Source organism: Olea europaea, chromosome 11 (genome assembly GCF_002742605.1).
Source record: "Olea europaea var. sylvestris chromosome 11, O_europaea_v1, whole genome shotgun sequence".
Taxonomy (NCBI): Eukaryota; Viridiplantae; Streptophyta; class Magnoliopsida; order Lamiales; family Oleaceae; genus Olea; species Olea europaea.
This window is the reverse complement of record NC_036247.1, coordinates 12,277,749-12,300,055: the sequence shown is the minus strand read 5'-3', so window position 1 is coordinate 12,300,055 and position 22,307 is coordinate 12,277,749. Positions and strand designations below refer to the sequence as shown.

Genomic DNA, 22,307 nt, shown 5'->3' with positions numbered 1-22,307 from the left:
TTTTTTTTTTTATTTTTGGCAATGGGACCGAATTCTAGGAATAATTATAAAAGAAAATATCCCTAAAATTGACATTTTTTATGTAAAACAAAGACAAACAAACGCCAAAATATAGATGATTTTTGAAATTTTTTTTGACAATAGAAACATATTATATCCCTTTAGTTTATAATTTTCATGTAAAACAAAGTCAAACGAACACCAAAAAATACTTTTATTTCAACAATAATTGACAATTCCTAGTAAAATAATTTCTAGGTAATTCAATTCCCTGAAACTCATTTTCTTTCTATCCAAATTGCATCTTTGCAATCAAACAGACCCTTATTTCTTTCAATTCCTCATTTGACCATTAAGTTTTACCTATATGACATAAAATAGAACATTTAGGATATATTTTGTCAAAGGAACTAGCAAATATCCCTATTTTAGGCTCTGAATAAGTGTATAATATACACTTATCAAACACCCCTAACCATAAACATTTGTTTGTCCTCAAACAAAACAATAACCTAAATAACAACAAACACATAATCATGCAGAAATATTTTGTCAGGCAATCTAGCTTTTTACCTCAGGATTCAAGATCTCATAGTTAATTCCGTGAACATGCTTCAAAGTTACAACACCAAACTAATATCCACTCTTTCTACGCAAAATCGATGTGAGTGTGAAAAATTAAGTAATAAATCATGAATACACAAGTTGTTTCAATTCCCAATCCTCTACGATCAAATGTATCCTTACATTTCTCGTATGATTTACACACCACCAATTTTCTTCTTTTTACTCGTTCGCAATGTGTAATCTAAGGTTTAATTTTTCATTGTTATCCCTACGAGCCCTCTCAAGTTCAAGTAGACGTCACTAATTGCAAATCAACACATCAATGAACAAAAATTCTCCATTTATTTGATTGCTTCGACCACCAAGGCTCGAGTAGGCTAATTGTCTTTCATCAAAAGTCACGTTCTTTTAAGCAAGTGTAGGGCATAACTAAGGCAATGCTCTTCCTCCAAAACCTTCTTGGTAGTCTCTTTCAAAGTGCTTTTGCCATTTGTCCCATCTAATTTTCCAAGTTCTTGATGGCAGCTCCCTAAATTTGCAAGGTTTTATCTATTCTTTGCATGTGCTGGGTAGATATATCCCCTAATTTAGTAACAAGATCTTTTAACAAAAAATTATTTTCAATCTATTGAAAACCTAGTGGTACAATATGCTGTGGTCTTATTTGAGCCTCCTGATTATTACTCCATTGAAAGCCTCGATAACTTTTTCAGCCTGGGTAGTATGTGTTAGGACTTGAATTGTGTTGTTGTTTTTGAAAATTCTAAGTGTAGTTCACATCCTCCACTGTCTGAACAAAATTAGATCCTAAATTACAATCAACACTTTCATGGTCCCCTCTACAATGTTTGCATCTTGATCCTACTGTCTGGTTTGCATTCATCTGATCCACTTTATGCGCCAATGATGACAACTGTGCTGAAAATGCAGTTAGAGAATCAATTTTGAATACCCCAGCAGGTTTCTTTCCACTTGTCCTTTTAGTAGGCCAAAGCACACTAGTCAATTCTAAATGTTCCATGATTCGGTAATCTTGATCTGCGGTTCTTTTTGTAATAAAACCATAGCACGGAAAGTCCACATTAGCCCTGATAAAGGCCAATGTAGAAGTATTGTACTTAAAGTCGCTTCGGCAATCCATGTTGTTGACATTGATTAAATAAACCTTTATATTGTTTCCAAGCCTCTAAATAGCATTCTGAGTTCAGTTGTTGAAAGGTAGTAATCTCATCTCTTAGCTTTGCAATCCTTTTCGGCAAGAAATATTTGTTAAGAAATTTCTAACTCAGTTCTATGTAGTGATGCTCTACGGTGAACGAGTGGCTAACCACTCCCTTGCTGAGTCTCTCAATGTGTATGGAAAGAGCCTCAGTCTAATTGCTTTGTTTAACACCCCAGGATACCCAATAGTTACACTTATGTCCAGAAATCTTAATACACGAGCTTTGGAATTATCCGTAGCTTTTCTAAATAATTGTAGAGCATTTTGGAACATGTTGATAACAACTGCAGTGGAACCATATACTTTCCCATAAGAATTGTGTTTTTGTTAGCTGCAACCACATTCGATTATGCTGCTTCTAGATTAGTCCCCATGGCTATTTGATTTGAAATTTCATTTTCCATGTCTTACTCTTTCTATTTTTGGTGTGTTTTCAACTATTGTCCTCTTCGAAGGTAGAATGTTCATTCTATCTCTGGGTCAAATTGAGCAAGATCATCGATTCTCGAACTTTGCATAGAAGGTCCTGAAAAAGAAAGCAAGAAACATTGTGGAATTTTTCTAATATAATAAACAACAAAAAAACAATAAAATTCAGATTAAGGCTAAAATTAACTAAAACTAGTAAAAGCAATAGTTCTCCCAGAAACGACGCCAAAATCTTGATCGTTTGATTTCCTCCAAGTGAACGAGATCGTGAACAAGTAATAAAGTAGTGAATAGAGTGTCGAAACTAATTGAATAGTTACGAGTTTTAAGTTTTCTATATTAATGTCTAAATTATCAATTAAACAAGGAAGTGATTTAATGGGTTTTTTCAAATATGTGAAAGTATTGCTAAGATGTTGAATTCCCATTGTTATTCCATTTTTAGTGTAATGATTAAACTTATAGTTTGAAATCATTCATATTAGTCAATGTTTCTAATTTAATCAAAAGTCTCTCTCAATAGCGATCAAATCTATTGCCCTCATGTGATCCTTCTATCTCTTATGAAATATGCAAACATGATAAATGCATTAACAAGTACTAGAACACCTATTGAAAACCATATAAAGCATATAGGTACATCTTCATCCTCTATCGAACCTTACAATATTTATTATATTGTACTTAAACCCTATTGTCTCTCTCGATAACAATAAAATCCACTAACAATTTCAATTGGTGATCAAGCAACTGAAAAGAACGATAAAAATGATAATAAACGTCCACAAATCAAACTAAACTATAGTCAATATAATTAATTAAAAACTAAACACATTATGTCATCCTAGCAATGTATAAAGCTAGCACAATATATTGAAATCATAAGAAATCATATTTAAGTGAAAAACATAACTCAGACTTTTGATTAATTGTGAAGATGAATATGAATCTTGAAATTTTGAATATCTTCAATGGTTTCTTGATGAATCTCGATTCGCCCCCTTTATTTTTTCCCCGAAAATCAAATTTGAATCTTCGTTTGATTGAATTCTTGCAAGTCTCCTTCAATTCTTTCACAAAACTATGAATTTTCTTCTTTTGATGGTAATAATTGATGAATATTGAAAGGTGAGATGTATATGAGAGGTGTTGGAAAGGTTTTTTGTTGGTTGTCCATGTTTTGTATTTATATAGGTGAAATCAGGTCAAAAATCATGCATGGAAGTGGTTTCCATGTAGAATTTGGCATTAAAAAGGAAATTGGTTACGAACCGAGATTTTGGCCTGGGCTGTCGCTCAGTAGGAAATGGGGCACTCGCCTAAGCAAAGTTTGAAGTCATCATTTTTATTCGTAAGTAGGGCAGTTGCCCGAATTTATAACTGGGCAGTCACCTAATTATACGATCTTTCAAACTTTCAGTTTTAGTCCCCAAATTTGATTCTTGATTATTTTAAGACATTTTCTCTAGCAATTTTTGCCCTTTAACTTCTAATAGCATCCAATTGTACCCGTAATATCTTCAATCTTCATTTCGTGGTCCAAATCAACTATTGAAATGTTGCAATTTAGTCCCCATAATTTAGATTTCACCATTTTTCACTAGTTTTTGCTTCTTTCTTTCAATTCCTCGTTCAACCATTTAGTTTTACCTATATGAAATCAAATCCAACAATTTATATTTTGTCAAAGGAACTAGCAAATATCGATATTTTAGATTCTGAATATTGTTATTTTAAACACTTATCAGGGAACATCAGTTTCTGAAGTGGAGAAAAAATATTTTTCAAAGAAAACAATGTTATGAAAAATTCTAATTCACTGTGTCTTAGGGTGATAAGAGATAAATCCTTTTTGAGTCCCACCATATACTAGAAAGGCACATTTGACGGATTGCGAAGTGAGTTTTGTCCTTTCATGAGGCTGTAAATGAACAAAATACACACCAAAATGACGAAGATGATAATATGTAGGATGATGGCCAATGAGCTTATAAAATGGAGAAACATTATTAAGTGTGGGAGAAGGTGACAGATTTATGAGATGCACAGTGGTAGACAATGCTTCACACCAGAAACAAGAGGAAATAGAAGACTCAATTAGAAGACCTCTAAAAATGTTGAGAAGGTGACGATTTTTCCATTCTACTACCCAATTTTGATGAGGAGTAAAAGGGCAAGAACATTGAGAAATAATAAATTTGGTTTGTAAGAAAGATTGAAACGCATTAAACATATATTCACCTCCCGAATTAGATCTCAAAATTTTGAACGAGGACAAATTTGGTTATCTATAAGATCAAGGAAAGCCTGAAAGGCACCTCACTTTTTGTGCAAAGAAAGTAAACCCATGTGAAATGACTATAATTATCGATAAAAGTAACAAAATATTTGTAATGAGCATCAGATACTACAGGTGTAATCCCTCATACATCACTATGAACAATATCAAAAATATGGGAAGCATAAGAACCATCAGATGGAAATTGTAAAATCTTACTCTTAACCAATTTACACGAAACACAATCCAGAGATAGAACAAAACCTAGGTAGAATTATTATTACCGAGAAAACTAGAATTAAACAAATGTTGTAATACATTAGAATTGGGATGTCTAAATTTCTTATGCCAATCCAAAATATTAAACGTAACAGAAGCCCTTTCATGATCGTCCTCTCGAACAACTAATCATGCACATGACAACCAGAAGAAGAAAAAGACACAATGCAATTGTTATCAACAATTTGGCCAACATGATGTGATCCAGGAGCCGCAAGTGACCAAATCAAGTCCAACGTCAAGCCCGGGGAAAGATCCGTTGAAAGTCGAAGGTGGACATATGACATGAACGAGGACAAAGCGAGTAAAAGAGGTGATGGGATTACTCGTCAAGACAACCATCGATAAAATCATGTTCGAGACTTAAAATGGGATAAGTTTTGTGTTCGGGTCGAAGGTCGAAACCAATTGGATCAACACGATACAAGCAACCGAAGAGGAAGATGGAACTGGAGAGAAGAACCATGCGACCGCATGGCTAAAACTGTCCTGCAGTCGCATAGAGTGAGGCAAGGAATTATTTGGAATTTTTGAATGTTCCATGCGATCACATGATTTTACACCATGCGACTGCATGGTTAAAATTTCAGGCGTTTTTTTTTATTTTTTCGCAAATTTTCTTTTTTTGATAGAATTTGATGTTTAGTAGATTTCTTACCATATTTGAAATATTAGGCACATTTTTACCTAGTTTTTTAGGCCTAGTATAAATAATATTTTATTTTCAATTGTAAGAACCTTTTGACATTATTCGTAATTTGAGGGGCTATATTGCTTTCAACTCTTGTTCTACAATTGAACAATTCAAGAACTTATCAAGATTTCAATCTTGTTCGTGGGTTTCGTAGCGTTTGCCTATGCAGGTTCACATCAATTGGTATCAGAACTTAGTTCCAATCCAAGGTTATATCCCTTTTAATTTGTGTTGAGTCAGTTATTCCTTTTTCTTATTGTTCTTCGTGTTCTTCGAGTCAGTTGTTATTTTTTAGCCTTTAATCCAAAAAAAAAATTCCAAAAAAACTTCAAAAGTTGTTTTTGGATTCAATTTGCATCCAAATCAACTTTCGTTTGTTGCTTCGGTCTTGCTTTTGATTTTTCAATCCCAAGCGTAAAAAAAAAATTATTGTTCATCTGTACGATACTGTTCATCCGTATGTAATAAAAAAAATTCAAGTTAAAAAAAAAGTTTACTGTTGGTATGCAGTAAAAAAAAAATTATTATTATTATTATTATTATTATTATTATTATTATTATTATTATTATTATTATTATTATTATTATTATTGATCTTGGGGAAAATTTACCGACTGTCTTTAGTTCCATTTATTATTTTGTGTTTAATTTAAAAGTCAGTCAGTAATTCTTTTCTTATTTCATGTTTTTGAGTCAGTCTTTAATTGTTTAGTCCGAATTGCTAGTCAGAACTAAATTTCTTGATTTTGTAGTCTCACTCACACCTGTTTGAATTCCACGTGATTAATTTTTTTTATTGAGTTCTGAAATTATTCTTTTGGAGATTTGGTGAAAGCAATGAGTGGAAAAAGGCAGAGTGGTGAGAGCAATAGAGGGAAAAAGCCATATTGAGTGAAATTTCGAGTGAAAACTTGTGAGGCAGAAAATATTTTAGATTTAGGATGTCTGACAGGTAAGGATCAAATTCAGGAAGGGTTAATGATCGGGTTTCCATGCTAGAGGACTCGGTGCAGAGGATTGAGCGATTATATGTAGATATGAGAGATCGGATGGATAGACAGGATGCACGGGGAGAAAGGCAAAATCCATTGATGACATTCCACCGCGGCGTCACGTTAATGGCAAGGAATGTAGTGTAATAATTGATGACGGTAGTTGTACTAATGTAGCTAGCACTAACATTGTGGATAAGTTGGGCTTAACACTATTAAAACATCCTAGAACTTATAAGTTACAATGGCTGAATGAATGTGGGGAGGTCAAGGTGACAAAAAGGGTGTTGATTAATTTTTTCATTGGTAGATATCAGGATAAGGTAATGTGTGACATTGTACCAATGCATGCGGGGGATATTTCGTTGGGAAGGCCATGGCAGTACGATAGGAAAGCAATACATGATGGGTACAGAAATAAGTACAGCTTCATAAAAGATGGGAGGTCTATCTCTCTTGTGCCATTAACACTGGCACAAGTATATGAGGACCAAGTTCAACTGAAAAATGAAGAAAAGGCGAGAGTGAAAGAGTTTAAGAAATAGAGAGAAAAGAGTGAGGTCGCCAATAGAGAGAAAAAAAGAGTGGAGTCACATGAGAGAAAAGAACGAGAGTATTTTGAGAGAAGAGAAAAGCAGAAACAAAATTTCTTTGTGAGAGGGAGTGAGTTGAAAAAGGCAATAGTTGAGAAACAACAAATGATATTGTTTGTTTACAAGGAGTCACTCCTCAATTTTGAGGAGCATAACACATCCCTCCCTAATTTGACTAGTTCTTTGTTGCAGGAATTTGACGATATATTTTCGAAGGACTTGCCTAGTGGGTTATCACCCATTAGAGGAATTGAAGATCAAATTGATTTCATACCTGGCGCTGTCATTTCGAACCGACCAGCTTATCGAAGTAATCTAGAGGAGACAAAGGAGCTTTAGAGGCAAGTTGAGGAATTGATGAGCAAGGGATATGTAAGGGAAAGTATGAGTCCATGTATAGTGCCTGTGTTGCTGGTGCCAAAGAAAGATGGGTCTTGGAAAATGTGCGTGGATTGCAGAGCCATCCACAACATCACGGTAAAGTATTGTCACCCAATTCCTAGGGTAGATGATATGTTAGATGAGTTACATGGTGCATATTTGTTTAGTAAAATTGGTCTTAAAAGTGGATATCATCAAATTCGCATAAGGGAGGGTGATGAATGGAAAACGGCTTTTAAAACTAAATATGGGTTGTATGAATGGTTAGTCATGCCGTTTGGACTCACAAATGCACCAAGTACTTTTATGCGATTAATGAATCATGTTTTGCGTACTTTCATTGGAAATTTTGTTGTAGTTTATTTTAATAACATTTTAATCTATAGCAAGAGTCGTGATGAGCATGTGGAATATCTAAAATATTTGGTTGTAGTTTTAAGAAAGGAACAACTTTATGCCAATTTTAAAAAATGTACATTTTGCATGGATAGGGTTGTATTCTTAGGCTTTGTGATTAGTACTACTGGTGTAGAGGTAGATGAAGAAAAAATAAAAGCTATTAAGGATTGTCAAACAACTAAAAACATAACCGAGGTTCGAAGTTTTCATGGATTGGCTAGTTTTTATAGGTTTTGCTAGAGTTTTTAGCACAATCACCACACCCTTAGCTGAAATTGTCAAGAAAAATGTAGGATTTCATTGGGGGTTAGAACAAGAACATGCATTCAACACTATCAAATATTGTTTGTGTAAAGCACCGATTTTAGTACTTCCTAACTTTGACAAAACTTTCGAGATTGAGTATGATGCATCAGGAATAGGTATAGGAGCAGTCTTAATGTAGGATAAGAGACCTATAGCATTCTTTAGTGAAAAGCTTAGTGGTGCGGCTCTCAATTATCCTACATACAACAAGGAACTCTATTCACTTGTTCGAGCTTTGGACGCATTACCTATGGCCGAAGGAGTTTGTAATTCATTCAGATCATGAGTCACTGAAACATTTGCGGGGTCAAGGTAAGTTGAACAAACAACATGCACACTGGATGGAATTCATCGAAACTTTTTCATATGTCATCCATTACAAACAAGGTAAGGAAAATGTAGTAGCAGATGCATTGTCGCGCAGGTATGTGCTTCTAACTACTTTAAGTGCAAAATTGCTTGATTTTGAGTATATTAAGGACATGTATGTTACTGATTCTAATTTTTTCGACATTTACAATTCATGTCACAAGGCGCCTATAGATAAGTTCTTTAAGCATGAGGGATACTTATTTCGGGAGAGTATATTATGCATTCCTAATTGCTCTATGCGTGAACTATTGGTTAGGGAAGCACATAGTGGGGGACTTATGGGTCACTTTGGGGTAGCAAAGACCTTAGAGAAATTGACTGAACATTTCTATTGGCCTAAAATGAAAGTTAATGTAGAAAGGGTTTGTAGTCGATGCATAAAATATAAACAGGCCAAATCTAAGGTCTTACCTCATGGACTATATACACTTTTGCCAGTACCTAGTGAACCTTGGGTAGATATTTCAATGGACTTTGTGTTAGGTTTGCCTGGGACTAAAAAGAGACGAGATTCAATTTTTGTAGTGGTAGATAGCTTTAGTAAAATGGTACATTTCATCCCATGTCACAAAACTGATGACGCCACTAACATTACAAATTTGTTTTTTAAAGAAATTGTGCGCTTAGATGGGATACCTAAAAGCATAGTGTCAGATAGGGATGTTAAGTTCCTTAGTTACTTTTGGAGAGTCCTGTGGGGTAAGTTAGACACAAAACTACTATTTTCTACAACTTGTCATCCACAAATAGATGGCCAAACCGAAGTAGTGAATGGGACTATGACACAACTTTTGCGCACTGTAGTTAAGAAGAATTTGAAGAATTGGGAAGAGTGCTTACCTTTCATCGAATTTGCATATAATAGGGTCACACACTCCACTACATCGTTTTCTCCTTTTGAAATTGTTTACGGTTTTAATCCTATAACACCTATGGATTTAATACCTTTGCCTGTTAATGAACAAGGTAGCTTAGATGGAAAAAGGAAGGTCGAGTTGGTGAAGTCACTCGATGAAAAGGTACGAGAGGAAATTGAGAAGAAAAGCAAGCACTATGCAGAGCAAGCAAATAAGGGCAGAAAAATTGTCACATTCGAACTAGGAGACTGGGTTTGGGTGCACTTCAAAAAAGAGCGGTTCCCAGAGCAAAGAAAATCAAAGTTGTTACCATGGGTAGATGGATCATTCCAAGTAGTTGAGAAGATCAATGACAACGCATACAAATTGGATCTTCTAGATGAGTATAAAGTTTCGACAACTTTTAATGTATCTGATCTTTCTCTCTTTGATACAGGTTCAAATATGAGGATGAAGCTGCAAGCAACCAAATCAAGTCCAATGTCAAGCTCGAGGGAAGATTCGTTGAAAGTCAAAGGTGGACCTATGACACGAGCGAGGACAAAGCGAGTGAAAGATGCGATGGGATTACTCTTCAAGACAACCATCGATGAAATCATGTTCGGGACTCAAAATGGGACAAGTTTCGTGTTCGGGTCGAAGGCCGAAACCAATTGGATCAACACGATACAAGCAGCCGAAGTGAAGATGGAGCTGGAGAGAAGAACCATGCGACCGCATGGTTAAAACCGTCCTGTGATCGCACAGAGTGAGGCAAGGAATTATTCGAGATTTTTGAATGTTCCATGTAACCGCATGATTTTACACCATGCGACTGCATGGTTGAAATTTCACGTGTTTTTTTATTTTTTCGCGAATTTCCTATTTTTGATAGAATTTGATACTTAGTAGATTTCTTACTATATTTGAAATATTAGTCACGTATTTACCTAGTTTTTTAGACCTAGTATAAATACTATTTTATTTTCAATTATAAGAACCTTTTGACATTATTTGTAATTTGAGAGGCTATATTGCTTTCAACTCTTGTTCTACAATTGACCAATTCAAGAACTTATCAAGATTTAATCTTGTGGTGTTCAAATCAATCGAGTGAGATTCCGTATTTTTGTGTAATCAAGAAGTCTGGACATCGTCGGCGATTCAGGTTGCTTGGTTCCAGATCTATTGAATTTAATCCAAAACCTTGCTTTGGATTTCTTGGGAAGATTTCAATCTTGTTCGTGGGTTTTGTAGTGCTTGCCTACGCGGATTCACATCACAACAAATATAAGGTTAGTTGACAAATTAGGAGAGACTAAAACATTAGATAAATTTGGTGATATATCACCCATGGCTATGATAGGAAGAGTGTTATCATCGGCAGCATGTATATTGAGTTGACAGTATATGGTTTGAGGTTAATAAGTAACAAAGGATCATCATCGACAGTATGTATATTGAGCGGACGAATATATGGTCTAAAGTTACTAATTAACAAAGGATCATGAGTCATATGATTAAAGGAACCAGAGTCTAATAGCCAGGAGGGAGAAGCGATCGATGGATTACCTGAGATGTCTTGGGTAGATAATGTAGAAATAACCATTTGTTGGATTATATATGGAGTGTTGGAGTTTGAGGAAGGATTCAGAGAGGTTGGAGCTGGAATAGAGGGAACTGGCGTTGCAGAATTAGAGGCTAGAGTTGTAGCATAACATAACTTGGTCCAATCTTATGTGGAGGACGAATAGGACACTTCTTAATTACATGTCCAGACTTCTTTCAATAATTGCATACCTTTTTCGGACACAGAGACATGTGACCAAACCCTTTAAAATTGTAACACTGCACACTGGACATATCTCAATGTCTGAATTTCCCTGGAGTAGCATATGCAACAAGAATTGGTGCTATTTGATTATGTTGTTGCTCCAAAGAAGTACGAGTGATAAGTCGTTACTCTTCTTTTAATAGCTCACCCAAACAACCATCCAACATTGGAATAGATTCGCAAGTCATAAGACTGGATCGATTAGATTCAAATTTAGGATGCAATTTCATGAGAAATTGATCTATCTTGGTGACTTTATGCATTACCTTGTACAACCTCTAAACCCCCAGGTGAAACTGATGCATGAATAATTTTTGTGTGTCCAAAGGTTAGAAAAATGAGAATAAAAGCTTTTCATTGGAGAGAGAGTTTTGAGAAAAAAATTGCCAATTTAAATTCTAACTAAAGTTGTCTAGTATTGTTGTTTTGAGTGTAGAATTTCTTTAAAAATTCCTACATAGCATGAGCAAACTTTTAAGGCTTGAGATTAAGAACAATCTGAACATCAAGAAATCCGATGATCCAAGCCATAATTCGAGAAGATTTGGTTCTCTAAGCAAGGTACTTCTCCTCTTCCTTCTCTTAATCAGGAGGTGGAAGACCTTCATCAATATATTCCTACATATCACTTTTCCCTTCAATTAAAAACTGTACCTCTCAAGACTCAAAGGAGTCAAACAATGTCCCAATCACGTTTTTCAAATTGGCAAGACTACAGTGGCACGGTGATAACTGAATCAATCAACATGAATAAAATATCACCAGCAAATAATGTTAGGAAATTTCTTTTTCTTTTTTCTTTTCTTACTTTCCCTTTTCTTTTTTCTTTTTTTAGTTTTTCTTCTCTCTCTTTTTTTCCCACTGTAAGCCAATAGAACCAAGGTTGAAATACAACTCAAATGCTGATACCAATCAGAGAGACCAGATGAAGGTTCTAGTGAGATTGACAGTAGCGGCCAGCGGTGAAAGGTGATTTGGTTTTTAGTGGAGGCAATATATTTGGCAATGGTGGGCAGAGGCGAGATATATGGTTGGGGATTTGGTATGGGTTAGGTGTTTTGGTGTATTACAGTTGCTGTAGGGCGGGTCAATGATTTGGAACAATTAGAGTTGTTGTTCGTTGGGAGTAGCGAAAGTGACATGGTGTTGACATCGACGAGAGTAAGCCGGTTGGACTTAGGGCATGAAGGAAGAGTGGGATCAGATTTGGATCAGTTCATAGGATTTTGGGTGAATGTGCTAGTTTAGGAGTTATACGGGCTAATTAATTTTGTTGGCAATTGGGCTTGGGTTGGGCAGCGTTATTTGCGTCTATCGGATTTTTTTGTTTTTTGATATAGGCTTGGGTATACTATTGTTTTTATTGGGTTATGTGTTGTCAGGATTTGTTTAACATTGTTGACTTTATACGAAATTTGGGCTGGGTAAATTGGATAATGAGTTATAAGCTAGAGTATGTTTTGGACTATATATGGGGTTGGTTTGTAGATATGGCTAGTATAGGTTGAATGTTTGGAGTGTGTATACTGGGGTTTTGTTAAACTGCACAGCAAGTAATGCAGCAATAATTCGGTGATGGCAAATTAAACCTCCATTTTTTTTCCTTCAAATCGAAAACATCATCTACATAATAGGTGAACTACCTGCTTTTTTTTTGGGACTTTTTTTTTCCAACTGCTAAAACTATTCACGAGAAAAAGACAGCTACTGTGCAGCCCTTTTTTGGTAGTTTAGTAGGTTTTGAATTTTTTTTTACTCTTCCAATGAAATGGGATTTGTTGGTTGTTATTGTTCAATTCTTGAAGGTTGAAATGGTTAGTTGAAGTGTGGAGGTCGAATTTATTGGTCGAAGGAAAAGAATTGAACTCTAAGAATTATAGGAGAATGAGAAGAGGGAGAGATGAAGATAAATGAGGGTGAAAAGAGAAAAGAATGGGGAGAGAATAGAAAGAGATGAGGGGAGAATATCAATTCATTTCATAATCAAAAGGTTGTATTATAACGTAAAAGACTCATTTATATAGGTTTAACTAGTCCTAATTAAAGTAGGAAATTATTATAAAATCTACGAAATCAAATCATTAATTATGTTTCCAAGAATAAATTTAAAAATTGGAAACTAAATATAATAATACCTCTTGAATATTGCATTAGTATCTCAGGAATTCGTTAGTTTGGATTTGCATGAAAGATTAATATGAATCAAAGATGGGTATCATTTTCTTCCGATTTGTATTGTGTCATAGCCAACATATGGATCGTTGGGGAAGTAGTAGCTGCTATAGGTAAAAGAGCTGGAAGGTTGTTGCTGTTTTTGTTTTCTCCTAAATGTCGTGGGGAGCAAACTACTCGTCCTTCGATACGACAATTAACATCTTTCACTTTCACTCTAATGTGTAAATATTTTTAGTATATTTATATGCTAAGATAAGAACATCCGTGAACACGAAATATAATTTGTCAAAACATCATATTTCTGTTTTATTGACATTGAGGAGTTTTTATTGTATGTGATTTTTCAAATTAATAGGCTATTAACTCAACATTCTACTTCTCTTTTATCATTGTTTTTGCTCATAAACATCATCCTCCTCTACCCTCTCTGTGTTTGCCAAAACTAATTTTTTTCTCATAATCAAATGTTTGTGATAGTTCTTTTACATTGTTTGATAATCCCCAGTGGTGATAATTTGTAAGTTCTGATAATGACACTTCCTTTGACAATGTTATATGCATGATTATGTCGTAATTAAGTAAAGAATGTGTTTATTTGCAAGTGGTGCTTGAATAATATGGTGTGCAGTATTTCTCTAACAAACAACTGATGGAATTTTCTTTTCGGCTACCATTTGAATCTTATTGCTAGAAAGTACACTTACTTGAAGATTTGGATATGATCATTTCATGGTTCTTGGTCGAAGTGAGAAAACTCGACAATCGATGTGCATGAAATATTATCTTAATTTCCATGATTTTCTAGGTCTATATCCCACTAATTTTCTCAATCTTATCATTGTCTATAATCTAGTATGTAAATATTTTCTTTTGAGTTCATTGATTTCACTTCTCTTTTGCTCAGTGGTGTGACAGTTTTTCAAGTGGAAAGGAGTGTTCTAAAGCTCCTTCAATCAGGGGTTGGTTTGCTCTTTTAATTATAGGTGTCTTTGCTCGTGCATTAAACTCAATGTTTACTATAACTACACTAGAATGAACTTTCCTTACTGAGCATGCAAAGAAACTTATTAAGTCATATCGTTTCAAAACACAAGAAATCATTTTACATGTGGAATACGAACAATAATATTATTGAGAAAAAGACAAATAATACAAGTTTTATCCAACTAGTGCTCGTACTTAAAATACAAATAGATCTTCCTCCTACATATGTAAAGACAAAGGCTCAAAAGGAAAACCTTCACTAAAGAATTATTTCTACAAATACTCACAGGCAATGGAGTTCTCAGTTGTCATATAGAGTAGAAAAGCTTCGCTTTTCATAGCATTCTTTTTCTGCTTCGCCAGGTAATATAAGCATCAATTAATTCATCAATTGCCTATAGTAAGAAATAGATATATGTCATTGAGCACAACATAAATAAGTTTCAAAATTGATTTAAACTCATCCTTTTTTCCTCTATTTCTCTTTTTTTATTCGTTTGGGGATGGATAGCATAACAACCCAGATAATAAAACTAAAAAGAAAATGACAACATACTGTGAAATATATATTTACCTACTTGTTATTAAAATACCCCTTCAAACTAACCTACACAATATGAAATCCTGGTGAACAAAATATTTTAATCTCCATTGAAACAATAAAATTGTTCGAAACTACACAATATAACAATATTATAGATGAATAAAATCTTTAATTGCTTATTGCCCAATCAAATACCAGGTTTTAATTTTCCATCCATAATCCCGTTTGTGTTTAAATAGTCCATGGCTTGAGCAATGTGAAGAGCAAAATTTAACACCACGTGCAGGTACAATTGCTTTTTGATGCATGCTGGATATTTCAGGTTAGGATTACCAATCTTGCCATACAAAGATGTTTCAAATAGTAGGCCTCCAACGCTTATGTGAGAAATTAATCCAATTAGTTGTAAGGCAGATTTATTCATAGAGTTACAGAGCTCCTCAACTTTACAGAGCTTCAACTCTCCTGATGCGTAGTCCCATGTGGGTCATCGCCTCGGTCAAATTATTACGAAAGCTTTACAAAACTTCAGGCCATCTCCTAGGTGTCATCCCCCTATGGGTCATCACCTCAGTTGAAGAGTAGTCTCATGTGGATCAATACCTCGATTGAAGAGTTGCGAAAGCCTTTTCTATCGTCGTATCCAACCATCTTCCTCGCGACACATCATTCAAGTCTCCATGCTACACCTTTTGGATCACAACTCAGCTTTACAGAGTTTCAATCCTCCTGATGTGTAATCCCTTGTAGATCAACGCCATAGTTAAGTCATCTCCTAGGCATTGTCCCCCTGTGGATCAACACCTCGGTCGAAGCATTGCAAAAGCTTTACAAAGTGTCATCTCTATGGTGACACTCCTCAGTCAAAGCTTTACAAAGCATTGTCCCTTGCGATGACACCCCTCGGTCGAATATGTACTCCTCAGCTTTACAGAGCTTCAACCTTCCTAATGCATAGTCCCGTGTGGTTGAAGTGTTACCTCGGTCGAAGATGTGAAGCTTTTGAGCCTTAGAACAACAACCACAACTCGAACTTGGGGAGACCAGTTTACGCCCGAACTAACCACGTGCTTATGAGGCACAGGTACTACCTAAGCGATACTATCTGAGGCATCCTTTGACATTGAATTCTGAAGAGATGAGGCATCACACGGTGAAGGAGTGCAGAGGCCCCTCTGCCACCAGTTTCAGAGATGTATCCCTGTGTCAGGATTCCCTTATCTATATGAATTGATTGATGCAACATCGCAGCCTTATATCAACTCACAAGTCAGAAGATTTAATTACCTACCCCCTTAGGATGCTGCTAATGACCTCATATCGTTAGATGCATTTACGTGTCCTACATCCAGTAGTACCCTTTGCCTATAAACACCAAAGGCTTGACAAGAGATAAGGGTAATCTTCTCTACTTCATACCGTCTACTGACTTTGACCATCAAAGTGTGCACCCTCACTGGTATTGGTCGTATATGTCCGACCGCTCGTTATTGTGCATAGGGAGGAACACATGGAGTGGCTCTCGATTGATCACATGGAGAGTTCAATTTGCGAGGTCAACGGTAGCTATAGTATATAGCTTGGAAATGGGAAATTTTGCTTGCAAACTCAAATACAACCACAATCAGGCGTCACGGTTGACTCCGTGACTTAATTCTTGTCGTGCCGAACAAGTACATTAGTCTAGAAATTAGAACATTAAATCATCTTCTAACATGGCTGGAGAATGTTGTGTTTGAGGCCCCCAAGAAGCTAAGAAAATTGAAACATAAAGGTATCATTCATGACTACTTCAAAGAGTTCACAACCTTTATGCTTCAAATCCCAAGCATGTCGAAAAATGTCTTGCTATTCTATTTCATGGATGGTTGTGCAACATGGGTGTGGCAAGAATTACAACATCGCAACATCAAAGATGTAGATAAGGCAATTACGATTGTCGAATCTTTGACGAATTCCAAAAGAGTACGAAGACGCAAGCAAAGGACCTTCAAACCAACCAAATGAAATTTTGGTAAAGACAGGGCGTGGCATAAGCCGAATTGGAGACCAAATCCCAAAGTCATTATGAGCCCAATGGCAACAAAAAACTAATTGGAGAAAGGTTTATGATGACAAAAATGTAATTTTGCTCCTAGTGGTTGATTCAAATATGCATAGGGCCGCATCTCATGCGGGATTGTCCTAATCTATGATCATTGGCGTCCATCTCGAGGAGCAAAACTGGAGGTCATAGATAGCCATGATGTGGATGAAGTTCAGATGAATTCATTCCAATTGTTTAATATAAGGACGTGATGCCAACAGATTTGTCGAGGGAACTACCACAAAGGAGAGAAAGTGATAATGTTCAAAGCATGCACAGTAGCTTCTTGCTATAGGAAGCACAGGTAGGAAAAACTAGGTAGCATAGATAGTGCACCACAACTAAGCAGAACTACCTGTGGTAGGGATCGTAATTTGAGAAAACACAAGAACTATGGAAGGGGACACAGGCAGGACCAGCATAGTCATTATAGTAGGGAGACGTGGAAAGGAAAAAAATTCAAGCAGATTGGGCAGGCACTGCAGCTCAGGAATGTAAGTAGCAACATAGACAGATTAAATAAACAAAACACAAGCAAAAATTGCAATCGGGCTAGGTAGGCAGGACATAGGCAAATTGAACAAATAGAAAACAAGCAGATGGGGAAAAACGTTGGCAAAGGACGCAGGGACAGAAGTTATGTTTTTGAAAATCACTATTATGAAAGGCTGTAAACTATGGCTGGTGATTTTGGATGCAAGTGGATGCCGAGTCCAAGTTTATACCAACTTGTACAACTTGTGCAGTGAGGAAGCCAAGCTTGACGGAAGAAGCAAAGTCCATGATAGGGACACATCCACTTGCACAATAAGTTGTAGAGATTGTCCATTTCCATGGAAAGGGACATGCCAATTAGCATAAGGTTGGAAAGGGATACGGCCTTGCAACATGACAACTTATAAGCGTAGAGACACGCAATGGCTACCAATGAGAACCCTTGAGTTTGTTGGGTTTGTCTATAAATAAAAGTGAGGTTGAGTAATATTTTAGCAGAGAGAAAATACTTGAGAGGAAGTTTTCCACCATAGTTAACATATAATTTATCCTCATTAGTTAAAGTTTAAAGCTATCTAGTGGGAGATGGGAGCTGTGAAGCATTGAGGCCGTATGGTGCTAGTGTAGTTAGGAAGTGGCGAAACTAGGCCCGTGACATATTGCTGCTTACCTCCCTGAGATATAAAGTTTCTTTCTCCCACTGACATGCATCTCCATAGCTCTTTAGAAAAATTTTAAAGTGTTTTGCGATGTTGATCTCAAGATAGTTTGCTAATTAATACTATGTAGAAAACTAATGATAAAACATAATACAAAAGATATTAAACTCACCCTATTCAGAACCCTTCCAGATGGAATAGTGTCACATTGCACCATGCCTAATATCATTTTTTATTTGATGAAAAGAAACCAAAGATAAAGGCAACAATGCTGATATGATTGCCACGCAACAAGTTAGGCAGCTAAGGATTAAGTCTAACGCAGGTGAATCTCAATCGTGATCGATCATTATTATTTTTTAGCACAATTGAGTTTCGACATTAACTAATTATGATTTATCATAAGGGCATCCGAGTCTTGCTCAGGTTTCAACCTCATTATGAACATTTCATTTATGGCTTGAAACAATCTCAAGCGAGTCTCAACCTAGTTCGCATATAAGTCCAAATGAGTCTCAACTTAGTTTGAGCATATTCCCTCACAAAGGCCGAGTTCAGCCTTAGTTATTCTTAACCTAATCGAGTATAATCCTAGAGCTAAGTTGAGTAAAAGTAACTCTTGGCACAAGCAAGTTTTGAACACCATTTGAGAATAATCCTCTTCAGGATGAAGTCAAGATCGAGAAGTCTCAATCTTCTCAATTAGTCCTAAAGTACTTGATATGCTTAATTATTTGTTTTCTTATCACACGGATTTACCAAGTTGGACTAGGAAATCAAATCAGAATTAATCTAAATGCTTTCATTAAGAAAGAAATTATTTAATGAGTTGAGAGAAAGATAATATAAAAATAAATTAAAATGATCTTACTAGAGAGAGATGCGTTGGTGCAAAGAGAAGTTGCTTCAAGTTCAATGATGTTGTTTGGTGTTGATGCTTTCTATAGAAATCTAATTGAGTTTTTGAATAGGTAAAGTATAGTAGAAAAAAATTGTTGAAGCATGAAATGATCCTCCACGAAAGGGTAGCGACTGTGGGTTCCCCCTCATCAAAAAAATAAATAAATAAATAAAAATAAATAAAAAAAATAAAGGTGTACTTTCCCACAACATTTTTCATGTAGTGTGTGAAAAGATTAAAGATTATGCACCATACCTTCATTCATTCCAGTGAGTTCTATATTCATATTTGTTATGCATTCCTTAATTTTGATGTAATCTGCACACATTTTACATTGCAGAAGGTTAATATTGGCACATATAAAGTATCAAAACAAGTTTTTATTCCAAAATCGAAATGAAATGTCACATAGATTTGGTTGAGGCTATTTTAAAACAAAGTCTTAGATGAGTAAAACAAAAGGGAGTGGAAAAGGATGATGATTATAAGCAAAAACAACCATAAAGGGCACCAGACTGCTTTCGTTGCATGTAGAAGCAGTGAAAAGAGACGTAGAATGCAGAATTTTTTTAGCATGCAAATTATGGAAATCAAAAGCTCCTCAATGTTTTTGACATTATTTTTTTGGAAAAGCACACTTCATTAAGCTCCTTGAAGTTTTTGAGCTCTAATAAACAAAAACATCGTCTTTTCAGTATATAAATGTACTAAAAAATAATGATAGTGAAGGCAGAAAGGCAAAAAATAATAATCGTGGGTAAACAAGGACAGCTACTCAATCAAGAATGTGTCTAAACAAAACTTAGAACTTTTTGCAGCTTTTCTATATAACATTTTCAATTGAGAATGTGTCCATATCCATTAATGCATCACAGATGTTCCTTTGCCTTTCAAAAGATTAATCCAATTCATATGCATCACAGATGTTCCTCTTTAACAGCTTGATTTACGTTATTTACGAATTATGTCACTTCAGAAATAGAAATATGAAAATTAACATCTTAAAAGAACTATGAGATAAGAACTATCGTAATAGGAAAAATCCTAACCTTTAACAAGAAGTTTATACTGTGTTTTAATCTCTTTAGCTGGAATTTAGCTAATGGATGACCCACATCAGGGATGGGCAAAAGTGCAAAACTTCTGCTGATCCTGAAAGCTGTTTCAAATTTCAGAATGTGAAAAGATACTGATTGAAAAGTAAACGGAAACATTTTTGGGAAACTCATGAATTCGCCTCATCGTGGGATGAAGAAACAGTTACCCTGGAAGTATCAGCCTTTTGTCCGAAGGGCAAGAGTATATAGTATCACTTGTTGAAATGTCATGCACTTTCAATATTAAAAAGTGCAAACTAACCATGATTGAGGTAATTTAGAATGCTCATACAACTTGAATAACCAAAAATCAATTAACCTGCAATTAAACCTATCCAGAGATACCCAAATTTGAATGCTCTGTCCAGAGATACCTAAATTAGAGTGCCGACTGAATAGGAAAATTAGTTACAATGGTCCCCAATCCATTATAATGTTTATCTGAGGAAAGGGAATGGAGAATAATATGTCACCAGGGCTGCCATAACTCCAGCAGCCAATGATTCAAAGTTCAAGAGTTGAAGCAGAATATAATATGCTGATGTTATCGCTAATCAATTCAATGAACCATTATGTCTTTAGGCCTCGAGAATCCTAAATCATTTGAGATCGAAGGCGTCCATCACGACTTGTGTCAAGAAGAAATGAATTGGAATCTCAAGGAGATGCAGCAAGATACAAGAAAAAAGTGGAGAAGAAAAGAATCTATAAATTTCTTCTAGGGCTCAATAAAAACCTAGATGAGGTACGTGGAAGAATCCAAGCAACAAATCCTCTTCCTGATATCCATGAAACACAAATAGAATAAAGAATGTGTTTCTACATCACAACTTTAAAACGAACATAAAGAGCAAAAATTCAAATTTGGTTGGCCGTGTTGTTTCAGACCACGTTCCTACCCCCATTTGAGAGTGGAAATGAGTTCTTTCTCCAGTCAAAAACGAATAACAAAAACATAACACAAAAGCACATATTACATTGAAGATTCAACTAAGAGGAAACTCACATAAAAAATCCAATGAAACCCAATATTGATTATCACTCCAAAGAACAAAATCCAAAAAAGATCCTTCAAAATTCATCCAAATGCAACATCGAAGAATGTAATCATAAAGACAAGGGAATTATAGAAACAAAGACTATAGAAAAAAGAACATATTGTAATAGAAAAAAGAGAGAACATAATTGCTGAATCCCAAAATTTAGAGATTCTATGAAAACCCTCAGAGAATTCACAAAAACAGAATCAACTGAAACTTGATTTATCATCATATAGCTAAAGAAATTATAGAAACTATCGTGAAAATAGACTGACCCGTTTTTTAAATATCTTATTATTAACTTACCTTTGTGTTGATCTGGAACAGCACTTGAATTAAAATCCTTGTCTAGTTCTTCTTATTAACAGGAGACAACGGTTAGGAAAGGAAAAAAAAGAAAAAAAGATGAAGCCTTCAAAAATTCACAAAAACAAATCCCGATGTTTCACCCAAATTGATCATCAGTTGGAGCAAAGAACGAAAACCCTGAATTTAAGCTATCCTTCAAGATTCATTCTATGCATGAATAAAAAACATGATAATCATATAGCAAAAGAAATTATAGAAATTATCTTTAAAAAGTGAGTCACCTATTTTTCTTGGTACAGTACTTGGATCCATCTTCAAAAATACTTGTCTAGTTCTTCATGATAGAAAACCCCTAAGACTCATCGCTCTAAAAGCTGATAGAAATACCCCGAAGACTAACTGCCTTTATTTGATGAGCAAGGGGGTTATAAAGGGGTACTTTTAAGTTTGACTCAGTGGACCTAAATTCCATTTTGACTTCCAAAATCATGAATATTATGACATTGGTCTCTTGTATGGTAAAAGACAAAGATACCCTTAAATGTTTTGTATAATTACAAAACAATATATTGTTGAAAGGACTATACTACCCTTTTAGTTAATAATTAAAAATCAAACACTTCCCCACTTATGAAAACTTCAAAACAAGCTTCCAACACAGGAAAAACTCTCATCTTTTCATCTGCTTGAAATTCAAAATCTAGAAAAACTTTGAAACGTTGAAGCCGGAAATTTTTTTCATATCAATTACTTCAAATTGGTAAGTACATTTAAACATGTTTAATTTCGTTTTCAGTAAATTAGTATACGTTTGAATAGAGAAAATTTATGTAGA

General features: G+C 35.2%; 1 long non-coding RNA gene across 3 annotated transcripts; it reads right to left on the bottom strand.

The window, feature by feature from the left end:
- Window positions 1-1,948: 1,948 nt before the first annotated feature.
- Window positions 1,949-21,898, bottom strand: LOC111403418. Of its 3 annotated transcripts, XR_002704451.1 has the most exons (4): window positions 20,076-21,898; window positions 19,282-19,344; window positions 18,997-19,157; window positions 14,418-14,736 (listed from the first exon to the last, which is right to left on the bottom strand). It is a non-coding gene; the product is annotated as an uncharacterized LOC111403418 (long non-coding RNA). The 3 variants fall into 3 exon arrangements; XR_002704452.1 differs by lacking the exons at window positions 14,418-14,736; window positions 18,997-19,157 and adding an exon at window positions 1,949-2,315; XR_002704450.1 differs by lacking the exon at window positions 18,997-19,157.
- Between the last annotated feature and the right edge of the window lie 409 nt (window positions 21,899-22,307).